This window comes from Sebastes umbrosus, chromosome 19 (genome assembly GCF_015220745.1).
Source record: "Sebastes umbrosus isolate fSebUmb1 chromosome 19, fSebUmb1.pri, whole genome shotgun sequence".
Lineage (NCBI taxonomy): Eukaryota > Metazoa > Chordata > Actinopteri > Perciformes > Sebastidae > Sebastes > Sebastes umbrosus.
Genome location: NC_051287.1, coordinates 3,158,125 through 3,171,713, shown reverse-complemented (window position 1 = coordinate 3,171,713; position 13,589 = coordinate 3,158,125). Strand labels below are relative to the sequence as shown.

Genomic DNA, 13,589 nt, shown 5'->3' with positions numbered 1-13,589 from the left:
TACTGGGTTAAACTTGGTGCTACTGGGTTAGACTTTGTGCTACTGGGTTAGACTTTGTGCTACTGGGTTAGACTTTGTGCAACTGGGTTAGACTTTGTGCTGCTGGGTTAGACTTTGTGCTACTGGGTTAGACTTTCTGCTACTGGGTTAGAGTTTGTGCTACTGGGTTAGACTTTGTGCTACTGGGTTAGCCTTCACTCTTTGGCTCAGTGGGTGTGTTCTCATTAACGAGTTAACTTCTGGACCATTTGTCCATGTTTTCTTCAATCTATTTCATTACGAGCTGTTGTTTGTGTCTTGTTTTGTCTGTTGTTTACACGGCTAATAGGCTTTTAAAAATGTCGGTTTCCAGTGCTGCATTGTCTCTTGTGTTCCTTATTCTTGCGGTGTGGACACAATAAAAATGGGGGTTCTTAGAACAATGAAAAAGATCCTCCAGTCCTAAAACGCCTATGAGTATAGCGTTTAAAGAAAAATGTAAGTGGACATAAACCGTCTTTATGAGGCTCATCATGGCTGTGGAACAGCATTGTTTCTGCCTCCCGTCAACAGGCCGAGCTCGCACCCAAACCCAAAGCGGAAGCTGCCCAGGCTCCAGAAACACAACGTTTTTTTCCTCCCGTCTTTGAAGAGCTCCTGGCAAGGCTTTCAAAGCCCCTCTGTCTCAGCGCTGGCTCCTAAAATAATGTGTGGTAAATGTAATACAGCTGCCCAGCTGAGCGGGAACAGACAATGCTTATTATTCTCAAGAACAATAATTGCTTCTTTTAATGTCTCACCATTTTTTTTGTACATTGCATACATTTTACATGACAAAGTAAAGCATCATTATCAGCTGCCATTTGTGTTTTGATTTAACAGGACTGAAAAATATTGTGCTAAATATTGTGAGACTGAAAAATATTGTCCCACATGTACAGTGTGATACTGAATCCACTGCGCTGCCACTGAGCGGTTTCTGTGGTGCTGATGCAGCAACAGTTTCCTAGTCCTGCAAAAATGTTCCAGTCACACACACACACAAACACACGCACACACACACACACACACTGGCTGCAGAGCACAATGATGAAGTCATTGTAAGTCTGTTTTGTATTGTAAGAATAGACAGCAGCTGTAATGCCCATTCAGTTCCAGTCTTAAGATATAACCCAGTTTACACTCAACAATATGTATTGTGTTTCTAACAGATGTTCCCACACAAAGTTTATGACTTATAAAAATACAGTTTTTGCTGTTCACACACACTTTAGATAAACATGTTTGGTGCACTAACATCTGTCTTTGTGCCTGATATCTGTCTCTATTTGCAAAGCTTCAGCGCTCCAAAATGGCTTGTTTGAACACTTTGCAGAAGCAGATTAGTGTTGGAGAGTGAATGGGTCCTCCTGGATACCGGCTGCTTCCTAACACCTGTGTTGTGTATGTTAGCCTGAGGGAGCTCCTGAGCTGGTTATTTTAATGAGAATGCTCTCTGTTTAGCCTCACATGCCTCTCATTACTGCCCAAAGAGTGAAGACAAGAAGAGAGGATTGAATGTTAAACAGATGCAGACGGCAACGGAGGATGCAATATTAGTGCTGTGATGTGTCACACAGCCTCATTAAAGTCAACCTTTGATTTAGATTAAAACAGCAGTCTTTGCTGGTGCATGTGTGCAGCTACCGAAACACTTAAAGGTCTAAATAGTCTGACATTTTGGGAAAGTAGTTTAAATGAGTTTCCTGCTGAGAGTTTGATTAGAAGACCAATACCACTCTCATATATGTTGATAATGAAGCTACAGGTGCACTGCCCTGCACGCTCATATGACATATCCGGTTCTGCCAGCTTCCTGCTCGCTGTATGCAGCTGTAATAATGGATATATTGGGTGTAATTCATCACTTTTATGATCTCATAATACACCCATGTGCTGTATGCTGTAAGCCTGTATCGTGGTGGATGTGTTAACGTCTCTGTTCCCAAACAACCGGCTATCGGCCAGTAGCTAGTAGCGCGACATCAACAGAATTGAATGGAGTTGTAGGCTATTTATTTACACGCAGGACAAAAGCAAAATTAAATAGTTATAATAGTATGCATATTTATAATATTTTTATCATTCAACACAGGACATTTCAGTAGAGACATTAAAATGATGACAATAGAATAGAAATGATTTTGTTATACTTTTGTACGGCACTTTGTAGGCGGACGTTTTACTGATGTCCGGTAGTCACTTTCAGTCCATTATGGCGGAGGCGTAGCTCTGCTGCTGGGCGCTGATGTTGAAATGGAACGACCAATTGGCTTTCACTTTAAACTATACGTTTGCTAATTGCTTCATATTTAACAGAGAGTGGTATCGATCTTCTCATCTAACTATCGGAAAGAAAGCGTATCTACCAAATGTTCCATTAAATGTTGACAATCCACATACTTCCTTCCAGCTCCCCTGTTCCCTGAGAGCCCTTAAATACTATAAGAAAGACCCTTTTGTGGTGGTCCTGGCTGCAGTGAACATCCCCCCCATTCCTCACATAATAACCTGCCCCCCGGCTGTGGAGGGTTCAACAGCTCAGCTCCGAACATCCAGTGTCTTAACTAAGAGGTGTTCACAACTTGAATGCATGTTGGGGTATTTGTTGGCATCACTTTCACAGATGGATTGTGACACGTTGGGGAAACCTTCAATTTGTGTGTCCACTTCTGTAGGAGAACATATTGTGGCCTATTATTCTTCATTCACAAGTTACAACTATGTTGCTCCAGTCCTTATCTCTGTTACTCTCTGAATTATCTGTGAAATTGAGGTTCCTGTTTTCATCCCCCACTTCATCAGATCAGCGTGAGAGAAAAGGGAGTCAGGTGTGTAAACTGGCTGTAAAAAGATGTAACTAAAACAAAATGACTTACAAACAAACAAACCAAATCACAGCCGTCAGTGTCAGGTCTTATAGATTTCTTTATCTTCAAGCTGAATGAGTGAAAAAATCCAGATTTAATTCAGTGATTTCGAGGCCTGCTGTTTGGTTGGTATGCTGTTTATTAGTATAGTGATTCTGTGGGAATATCTGTGTATTGTTTCAAGCTTATTCCAGAGTTTTTGTGCTTGTTTTTCCACTGTACATAAACCTGATGCCAGTGTTGATTATACCTTATTTGATTATGTTATATTTCCTTATCAGAGTATCACTTTACATAAAGAGAAAGTCGGGTTCAGATTGACGTCAGTGTTTGGATGGTGGCTGTTTCATGTAGATGTGAGGAGTGTCTTGTTGCTGTGTGTGTATGTATATATACATATATACATAAGTAGGGCTGTCAATCAATTAAAATATATAATCGTTCATAGTTAATCGCGATTAATCGCAAATTATTTGCCAGTTTTTTATCCGTTCAAAATGTACCTTAAAAGAAAATTTGTCAAGAATTTAATATTCTTATCAACACGGGAGTGGACAAATATGCAGCTTTATGCAAATGTATGTATATATTTATTATTGGAAATCAATTAACAACACAAAACAATGACAGATATTGTCCAGAAACCCTCACAGGTACTGCATTTAGCATAAAACAAATATGCTCAAATCATAACATGACAAACTGCAGCCCAACAGGCAACAACAGCTGTCAGTGTGCTGACTTGACTATAACTTGCCCCCAACTGCATGTGATTATCATAAAGTGGGCATGTCTGTAAAGAGGAGACTCGTGGGTACCCAGAGAACCCATTTACATTCACTGATCTGGAGGTCAGAGGTCAAGGGACCCCTTTTGAAAATGGCCTTGACAGTTTTTCCTCACCAAAATAGTGCACCCTAAGGCCACTGATAAAGTACATAAAGTACTGATTAAGTGCATTGTCACAGGAACAATGTCCTTCATTGCCACTCATCTATCTGCACAAACCTCCACCTTTAGCTTCCTTTGGAGACAAACAGCCTCCGGTTATCACCATCTAATCTGCTCCATTCATCCTACCGTAGCGATGTAATGCACTGTTAGCGGAAACCTCTGCAATCCTGTTAATGTCGTGACTATTGACCCGAGCTGAGTGCTGCTCACTCTCTGGACCGTAACCATTAAAAAGCTTCAACAGGGCCGAGAAAAAGGGGAAGAGAGTTGACCATTAGTTAATTATCTACAGCCTGACGTATGTGTTCCATTAGTATATAGAGAAAACATATTCTAGACACCTACAAAAATCAATATCAGTTGAAGTGTACGCTATATTTAGAATATTTTCATCACTTTACCTCGCCGTCAGACCGCCCTTACCGGCCGGGAACTGAAGCCGTTGTATCCATCTATGCTCTCGCTAAAGCCACCAGACTCCATTGAAAAAAACAGTAATTTTAACTCGCAGAACACGGGAGTTGCTGGTCTACCGCTGCTTTGATCGGTTAGTTTGTTTGTGTTATTGTGTGACTTTGGTGAATCAGAATTAACCCTTTAAAACACCAAAGTCACACAAAAACACCTACAAACTAACCGATAGGGCTCTCATGCTGGTACTCCTGTCTATTTCTCCAAACTGGGAGCGTGCTGACTGTCATACACTGACTATGGATAAGTAGGTCATACAACCCCACTACAAAACACCCGAACTATCCCTTTAAAGTTAGTTAACTACCAGTTGGAGTCATGTTTTAAAATCTGTGTTGATTTCAGAGTTAAAGTTAGGATGTGGGATAATGTTTTGTGGTATTTTACAACACCTTTCACACAGGGCTCATGACTTTATCCCTCTTAGTGACTTGGCTGGATTATACAATCCACACACACAATGTGTTTTGTTGTGCTAAAACATTATGCAACGTTTCCACAGGGACCCACGTCACGTCAAATGAGGGATGCAGACGTCAGCGTCTCTTTTTTTTTATGAACACGTGAAACAGTTTAAAAGTTTTTCTCCAGGTGCAGTCGCTCCTCTGTCTCAGGTTTAGATGGAAAATACCAACGAGCAAGAAGACGAGAAAAAGATGCTCATTTAAGAGCCGACTGTGACTGAACTGTTGCTCTCTGGAGGTGGGATGGTTTTGTGATTTGGACTCATGGTTGCATTCTTCTCTGCTGTCTCTACAGGTTGTGAGGAGTCGAGAGGGGACTCTTACATCATTTGGATTTAACTGAAGAATTCGTCCACACGAGAGGTTTGTGTTGTTTTTGTTTGTGGTGTATTTGTCCTTTAATTGCATCTAAACTCTTTAGTCCACTGTGACTCCAGTGTCGAGCTTTTCCTCAGTAGATCCTTTGTAGTTGTGTAGACAAACAAAACAAATAGAAACAGGGTTTCCTGCTTTTCTTGTTATGATATTATTGGGGTTCCTGTCACCTGTCTGTTACTGGTGGAAACACAAGCCGTTCCCATGGCCCCTATTGTTCCGGCCAGGTGTTGTCTGACATCGCTGCTTTAAAGTCAGCTACTTACTGTGAGCAACTACTTCCTACATGAACACAAAGTCATCTGGGAAAGTTAGAATTGTTTTAAAGCTAGAGTGAAGATACTGGTATCATATGAAACTAGAAAAACCTAAAGAATCCATCGGTACCAACCATGTCACACTAGCTTGTCATTAAGGAGGCTAAATAACGCTCCAAACTTGCGCTAAATTTTGGCAAGGAAAAACTGTCATGGCCATTTTCAAAGAGGTCCCTTAACCTCTGACCTCTAGATATGTGAATGTAAATGGGTTCTATGGGTACCCACGAGTCTCCCCTTGACATACATGCCCACTTTATGATAATGAGATATGAGATAAAACATGTGCGATTAATCGCGATTAACTATTTTAATCGATTGACAGCCCTAATATGCAACCATGAAATTTGTATATAACATTAAGACAAGGGTTTCCGGTACCTTTTAAAACAAAGTAATGTAAATGTTCAGCCTCTTGTCTCGTCACAGGTTGTATTATGTCTCATAAGTTGTGAACAGTCAGCCAAAGAGTCATTTATCCTTCTCGGATTAATTTATTTGGATCTATTTAAAGGTAAAATTCACAACTGATCTTATATATTTTCTACTTAACTACCGTGTGAATCATCTTGCTCCTCATGTTTTAAATCATCTGCGTCTGTAACCTTTAGTTAACTGAAGGTGAAGCTTCAAGTTCATGCTGTATTTTCATTGTCTGCTTCGCTGACTCTTGAAATCTGGCCGGTATATTTATCTGGATGAAGTAGGAAGTCGGGGGTGTTGGAGGGGTTTTGGACGGAGGAGGCATGTTTTTCCAATATAGAGGAAAACAACGGAGCGAGAGATAATGAGCAGGGACCACCTGTGAAGGTCATTTCAAAGTGGAAACCCCCCCGTTAAGATAATAAACAGAATAATCGTTTGTCACTTTGCTCCTAAAATAGGGAGACGTCCCGTCAGCGGCTCACTTCCTGTTATCTCGCACTTGTTTTTGACTGGACGTCCTTTGTCTTCATGCTCTGTATCAATGGAAACAGGCTGAGGGTTCATCTTTGAATTAAGTTCAAACTTATTTCTTATCAGGAAGATTTTTTTAATGATTTTGAAATCAATTTTTAATACCAGAATTGAAATATTTGCTTTATTTGAGTTTATGTGGAGGAAGAATGAAGTTACCGCTTTTATTGTGGTAGTCTGAGTAACGTGACGTCATGATTCAACTTTTTCCCAATGTCTAGTGTTAAAAAAGTTAACAAAAATTGCAATAAATCGCAATACATATTGAATCGGCATCAAAGTATCGTGATATTAATGAATCAGGAGATAGGCGTATCGTCCCAGCTCTATTATCCATGTATTTTGGAAAGGATAGTTTTTATACATCCTGCCATGTCAGCTCTAAATCAGACAGATTTTTTCATGTTTTGGAACAATCTGACAGTTTTTATTATAAGAAAAAGTGTGACTCTTTGACACTCATCTCTTTGTCTGCAAGTGAAAGCACCTACTGGTCTCGTGTTACTCCCCTGAAACCGGTCTGACAATAGCAACACGCTTCCTCTCCGTTTTGTCTCCTTTTCACTCGACCTCTCCCCTCATTTGTCTCCATCCCTCGCCTCCTCGCCTCCCACACATGCCGTTAACGATGATTTGCCAGGAGCCTGCAAGCGGGGATGATATCACCTGATACTTTTATTATCTGAAACTGGAGAGAGTCCGGTGCCAGCGCTCCTCGGCAGTGCTTACTTTTGTTTTTGAGGAAGGTATCGGGTTAAGCTTGGAGTGCCCACAACAGCTACAGCTCTGCCCCCCCGGGGGGGCGTTTGGATAAAGCAGCCAGCGAGGTCTCAGTTTGCAGGGGAGTTTGTCTCAGAGCCACAGGGAAGTTAGGATTAAACTGCACTCATCCCAAGCACAAAACACAGTGGGAACAATGCTGGCGAAGAGGGCCAAATACCATCCACCCAGCTCAGCAGAGGGACTGGTTTCCTGAGAGTCTGGCCTGGAAAACAAAAGCACGGGGGATTTGAAGTGGAAGGACTTTTCTTCTACGACCCCGACCCCCCTGTGTTTATGGTCCCCAGGGCGGTTTGCAGGGCGAAGGTTGGGCTGGAAATGGTTAAGCATAATGGAGACAGTGTTAGGCCTGAAGGCCCCCAGACTCTCTAACAGTGGGAAACAGAAGGGGGCTCCTCGGGGTTCCTCGGGGCTCCCCAGTCCATCAGCCGTCAGAGGAAATAATTGTGAAGAATGTAGCCCCATATTTCTTGAAGGGATATTTCACCTTGTTGAATATTTTAGCACTTACTTTGTGTTCTTTAAAAACATTTTTGTTAGAATTGTTGAATTCTCATTACATCCCGACCGCAATCAATAAATGCTCGGACAAAAAAAAGAAAACAAATCCAGTGTCTGTGGCTGTCACCGACTCTAAGAAGCCCGTTCAATCATTTCATCCGTGACGTCACCCATTGGTTTGTGGACTGCTGTTTTGAGGCCTCGAGTCCGGCATTTTGGCTGTCGCCATCTTATTTTTTTGCAACCAGAAGATGCTTTATAACAAAGATGACGCATTACAAGCTCCGCCAATGGTTTGAAATGATTTACACTTCCTGTCTCGTGGTTGGCTGGGCGTGGTCATGGCATCCCCCCTCCTTGTTTGGAAGTGATGTGAATGTTGTGTGGATGGATGAAAACAGATTGGATTATATTTGCATAATGTATTTATATTTTCTTTTGCCAACATTAGATATTTACACAGCTAACAGACATATTTAGCGTTACGAAAGTTAGTTAGCTAGGGCGTTAGCAAACATTAGTTGCCAGATCTTTGCGAGAGTGTGTTGCTGAGACAGAGGAACGTCTCAAACAAAGTTAATTTTCTCCTGATTTGTCCGTCTGAAAAATGTTATTTTACTGTCAAAAACATTCGGAAGATATGTGGCTTGTGGAAAATAGGTCCAATATTTACTTTGGTGACTATGGAGGCGAAAGAATCCGTCATAGTCTGTGTTCATGTTCACTTTTTGCGGTACACTGAAAATATGTCTACCTTACAGTAAACATAAAGTATGGCTGAGGCTGATGGGAATGTCATTAGTTTTGCAGGTATTTGGTCATAAACAAAAGTATTTTGCACTAAATTAAATAATGTAGATGATCATCAAACATATTACAATTCACCCTGAGAGGAACATGAATGTCTGCACCAAATCTCATAGTAATCCATCCAATAATTGGTGAGATATTTCAGTCTGCCGCCATTTCTTCACACAACAAACAGTGATTGTTGCCCTGTTGTTGTTGCCATTGTGACAGATGTTATCTCTGTTTTGTTGCTGCTTCTCCGCCTCTTTAATCCTCCGCTCAAACGAGCACAAGCTGATATTTAACCGCTCTGAGATGCCATACCGACTGAGTCAGAACAACAACAAAAATGCCCTTTTGTGGTACAAAACAATCTTTTCACAAGTGAAACTCTCCCTCCCGTCCGCGGCGGTCCGGTCGGCCACCCACTTTGAGACCGCTGTGTTAATGTCAGATGGTCTTTGTTTTCCATCACCCTCTTAACCCTGGTGGCGCGGGCTCGCCATGCGAGGGCTGTTATGGTCAATAAGAGAAGATGAGGGATTGTTGATCTCCGCCTTCGTCCTCCTCAGAGGCACAGCTGAAGAATTATCCCGTCCCTCCTACTGGAGTGACTCCACCTCACCACTCAAACCAGACTGACAGTCAGATTGTATAAACAGATGTTTCCAGAGGGAAGCAGTTGACCGCTCGCACTGAGATCAAATAGAGGTGTGCATGTTTAGTGTGTCCAGGTGTGTGTTTTTATGATGTTCTCTGTATGTATTTGGACTAAAAAGACTCTTGGGAAAGGTGATTTCTTTTTCCCCTCCAACTTTCCCCTCAGTTGGAGGTGTTATAAGCCCTCTGTTGGCTCCACACCTCTCTCAGGTGTACTCCCTACTGACCACAATCTGTGGGATCTCTTCACCACTCCGGTCTCTGAACCATTATTCCTCCTCTCTTTCCCACGCTTCCCGTCTTGCTTCCCCCGGAGCTCCAGTGTGGGATTTCCTCACCTTCAACACATCCGTGTGTTTATGCTCCAGCGGTACTCCCCACAGAAAGTTCATAAATTAACAAATATGCCGCGGAGATATCTCTCCCACACTGCGATTATGTTCAACTACAACCGCCGCTGACAAGAGCGTAATGGATAAAAATGATGTGGCGTGACCTCGCTGGGGGAAATGTATCTGTCTCCTGACCTCAGCTGTCGCATTAAATAAATGGATCGGTGTCAAATATATGAGTAAGATGTTGAGGTTGTCAGTGAAGATATGCTGGAGCAGACAACATTTCATGCAGCTTAACAATGAAATGTGTTCTTCTCAGCGAGTAACACCTTCAACGTTTAGGTTAAAGTCATGAAACAAGATGATACAAGGGCGGTTTTATCACTGACCTAAATGTGTAGGTAGCACGGATTATTAAAAATTGTCAAGTACTAAGATCTTTTGGTCCAATTCGTACTCTTCTCGGCTGATTCTTTGTTCAGAAAGTACCAGGTTTAATTCCAAATTTTGCCAATTTTAGAGGTTTTTGTTCCTGTATGGCTGCTCGTGTTTAGTGCATAGACTGTATATAAGAAGTGGACGTAGTCACCGTGACGTCATCCATTGGTTTGGGGACGGTTTTGAAGCTCAAGCTTGGCATTTTGGCCATTTCCGTCTTGGTTTTTCGCCGTCGCCCTCTTGGTTTTTGGTTGTCACCATTGCTATCTTGGTTTTTGGCCATTTCCATCTTGGTCTTTGGCTGTCGCCCTCTTGGTTTTTGGCCATCGCCATCTTGGTTTTTGGCCATTTCCATCTTGGTCTTTGGCTGTCGTCATCTTGGTTTTTGGTCGTCGTCATCTTGGTTTTTTGCAACCAGATGTGACACAAGAGGGTGAGAGGCTAAGTACAACCGATTTTGGGAAACATGCTTAGTCGCTTTCTTGCTGAGGATTTATGCAATGTTCACATCATATCAATTAATAATTACAGACAACCGAGTTGGAAAAAAACATTAACGATTAGCTTAGCTTAGCATAAAAACTGGAAACAGAGGGAAACAGCAAGCCTGGCTCTCTCCAAAGTTAAAACATGTCCTGCCATAGACTGTATAAAAGAAGTGGACGTAGTCACTGAGATGTCACCCCACTGGTTTGTGGACTACTGTTTTGAAGCCTCGAGTTTGGCATTTTGGCCGTCACCATCTTTTTTGCAACCATAAGTGACACGAGTCAATCACAAGGTAGTATCACGCTAAATGGGACCATCATTTACTAAATGAACATCATGCTGTATTGAAGAAGACTTGAAACTAGCGATTGAGACCATAAACTCATGTTTACAATGTTTACTGAGGTAATAAATCAAGTGAGAAGTAGGCTCATTTTCTCATAGACTTCTATACAATCAGACTTCTTTTAGCAACCAGAGGAGTCGCCCCCTGCTGGCTGTTAGAAAGAATGCAGGTTTAAGGCACTTCAGCATTGGCTTCACTTTTCAGACCCCGGAGGTTGCCGCCTGGTTTAGACAGCATTTAACATAAGAGCACTTTGGCTTCTTTTGATGAATAAATAAAGTTTTTATTAATGGAAAAACCTGTTTATATGTCTGAAAATAAGATTTGGAAAAAGCAACATATTGGTAGTGAACACCCAGCCCTGCCCAGGCTGTGAGTTAGATGTTAAACATCTGCCTCCATGTGCCCGTTGATGGCTTTTACGCAGCCGTTGGCCTTGAAGTGGCCAGATGGTTGTAGCTGCTCCCTCTGTGGGATTCAGACTGAGCTCAAGGCTTCTCTGATTGCACCGAGAAGACTCTCCAACATCCATTTGTCACTCAGGATCTGCTTTCAGACTGCATATTTAAAAGTTGAAATGGGAATATTGTTTACATCCATATGCTGCAGTAGCATCAGGTGTACTATCTCCTTGTCTAGACGTTTGTGTGTTGCACTCCAGAGAGTTTGCCGAGTAAGGTAGTGAGCCGTTGTTATTATTTTCCTCAACTGGAAACTCGTCCGAGCCAAATACTCCATCTGTCCGTCCGTCGTTTCCAGCTCTTTCCACAGTGAACCCTGCGTAGCCTTTTCAGGGTGGCTGGACGCTGGAGTGACGTAACACTGGAGCAGATTGGAAACACGTGGGGATAAAAAAAAGACCTCATTCAGATATCTGAGTGGTTCCTGTTGTATGAAATCACTTCCTTGCTGACTCTGAATATCCAGGTCACAGGTTTATAGACTCTTGGCTGTTTCCAAAGTGGGCGTTTCCATTTGGAAAAAAAACAGAAAAGTACACAGATAGACCCGCCCTCTACGCTTACAATCTGTAAATGTTGATTATGTTGAAGATGTTGTTGTAGGCTGCTTTGCTCTGTATATCTGTGGTATAAATAATATGATACAGCAGTACAGAGAAAACATGGAAAACATCTTAAAGCAGTTGGTTTAAATGTGAACTAACCCAACAAATGTCGTCTGAACTCTGATTCCTAATTTGTTAAAATATGATTGATGGAAAAAGATGATGTCAGAAATCTCCCCTGTGATGTAGAGCAGAAACAATTTAGTCAGTTATTTGATTAGTCGATCGAAAGAAATTTAATTTGCAGCTATTTTGATAATTAATTAATCATTTCAGTCATTTTTTTCAAGCAAAAGGGAACAAAATCTGTTGGTTCCAGCTTCTGAAATGAGAGGATTTTCAGCTTTTCTCTGTTTTATATCATTGTAAGTTGGATATCTACCACATTTGAAGAAGTTATCTAGAAACTCTAAACATTGTTTTACAACTTTTTGACGTTTTATAGAGTAAATGATTAATCGCTAATGAAAACGATTGTTAGCTGCAGCCTTAATGGGAAGTAAACAAATAACGTCATGGGAGGAAGAAGAAGAAGTTTTTAGGCCTTTAGTTGAAAATATCTATTATTGTATGTTGTTCTTAAAACGAGGAGTTTTCAAACCAAAGTCCAGTCCAAACACCTTCATCCCCGTCTGAGCTAAACTGTCAGTCTCGTGTCTTTTCGCCGACGTGTTATCTGACTGTTATCAGCTTTAACCCTGCGTTGCTTCACACTCGTCCACTTTCTTCAGATCTACGAGATACTATTGATCAGAGTCTGACAGGGAAAGATGAATCACCAGCCAGACTCCACCGACCGCTCTGTCGTATCTGTATGAGTGATGATCTAACTGTGCATGTGTGCATGTGTGTGGATGTGCTGAGGATCCTCTGATCCTCCGGTCTTTGATGTGAGGGTCTGCGCTGTGTCGGAGGCTGCTGAGGGAAATCTCCCAGAGCATCTTCGTGCAGCACCGCCGGCTTTCCATCAAGCTGTCAGACTTAGACTTAAACTTTATGAGAGTCGTCATACAGTATACTTACAGGCTGCTGTGAAGCGCCTGAGGAGCAAACTTGGGATTCGGTGTCTCGCACAAGGACAATTTGACATGCAGACAGGAGGAGACAGGGATCGAACTGCCAACCTTGTGGTTAAAGGACGACCCGCTCTACCCATTGAGGTACAGACGCCCCGGGTTTAGCAGGTTGAGATCGGGTTTACTGGCTGGAAATGGGAAGTCTTTGCTTTGATTTTTACCTCTGTCTGAAAACAGGGAGCAACTGTTTGAGAAATAACTGTACATTTTGAGTTGTAAGTTGTATTTGTGCTAGAAAGGAAAGACAACAACAAGAATCTACAGCCTACTCGCACGAAAAGGCGTATAAAGACCACGATAATGCGCGAGGCGTTTAGCTTGCAATAAGCACGCCTTTCTTGATTTCCGCGTGTCTTTTGTACGCCATGTATCCTGTACTGACTGCAATGTAAACGCATCCACGTATAAGTGCTACAGTAAGAGCAAGTGACGTAGAATAAAACACTATTTATGGCGGATGGGTGGTGAGGTGTATGGGTCCAACAAACACTGGACTTTAAACCAGGAGACCCGTGTTTGAGACTGTTGTTGACCATTGTATTGTTTTGTAAGTTTTGTTAGTGAAGTTTGTCAAAAAGAAATTGAGGACGTTTGTGACGAGTTTTCCGTAGTTGTTTCCATACATGTTTTCACATTAGGTACGATTGATCCATCCTTTCAAAACTACTCCCTCACTGCTAACG

At 41.9% G+C, this 13,589-nt stretch overlaps 1 protein-coding gene across 1 annotated transcript in view; it reads left to right on the top strand.

The window, feature by feature from the left end:
- The window catches only part of lhfpl2a (LHFPL tetraspan subfamily member 2a), a 44,793-nt gene that overhangs the window by 12,381 nt on the left and 18,823 nt on the right, over positions 1-13,589 (top strand). Inside the window, exon 2 of the mRNA XM_037753356.1 lies at positions 5,073-5,140. The gene's annotated coding sequence lies outside the window, so the exon portion shown is untranslated. The remainder of the gene's footprint in view (positions 1-5,072; positions 5,141-13,589) is intronic.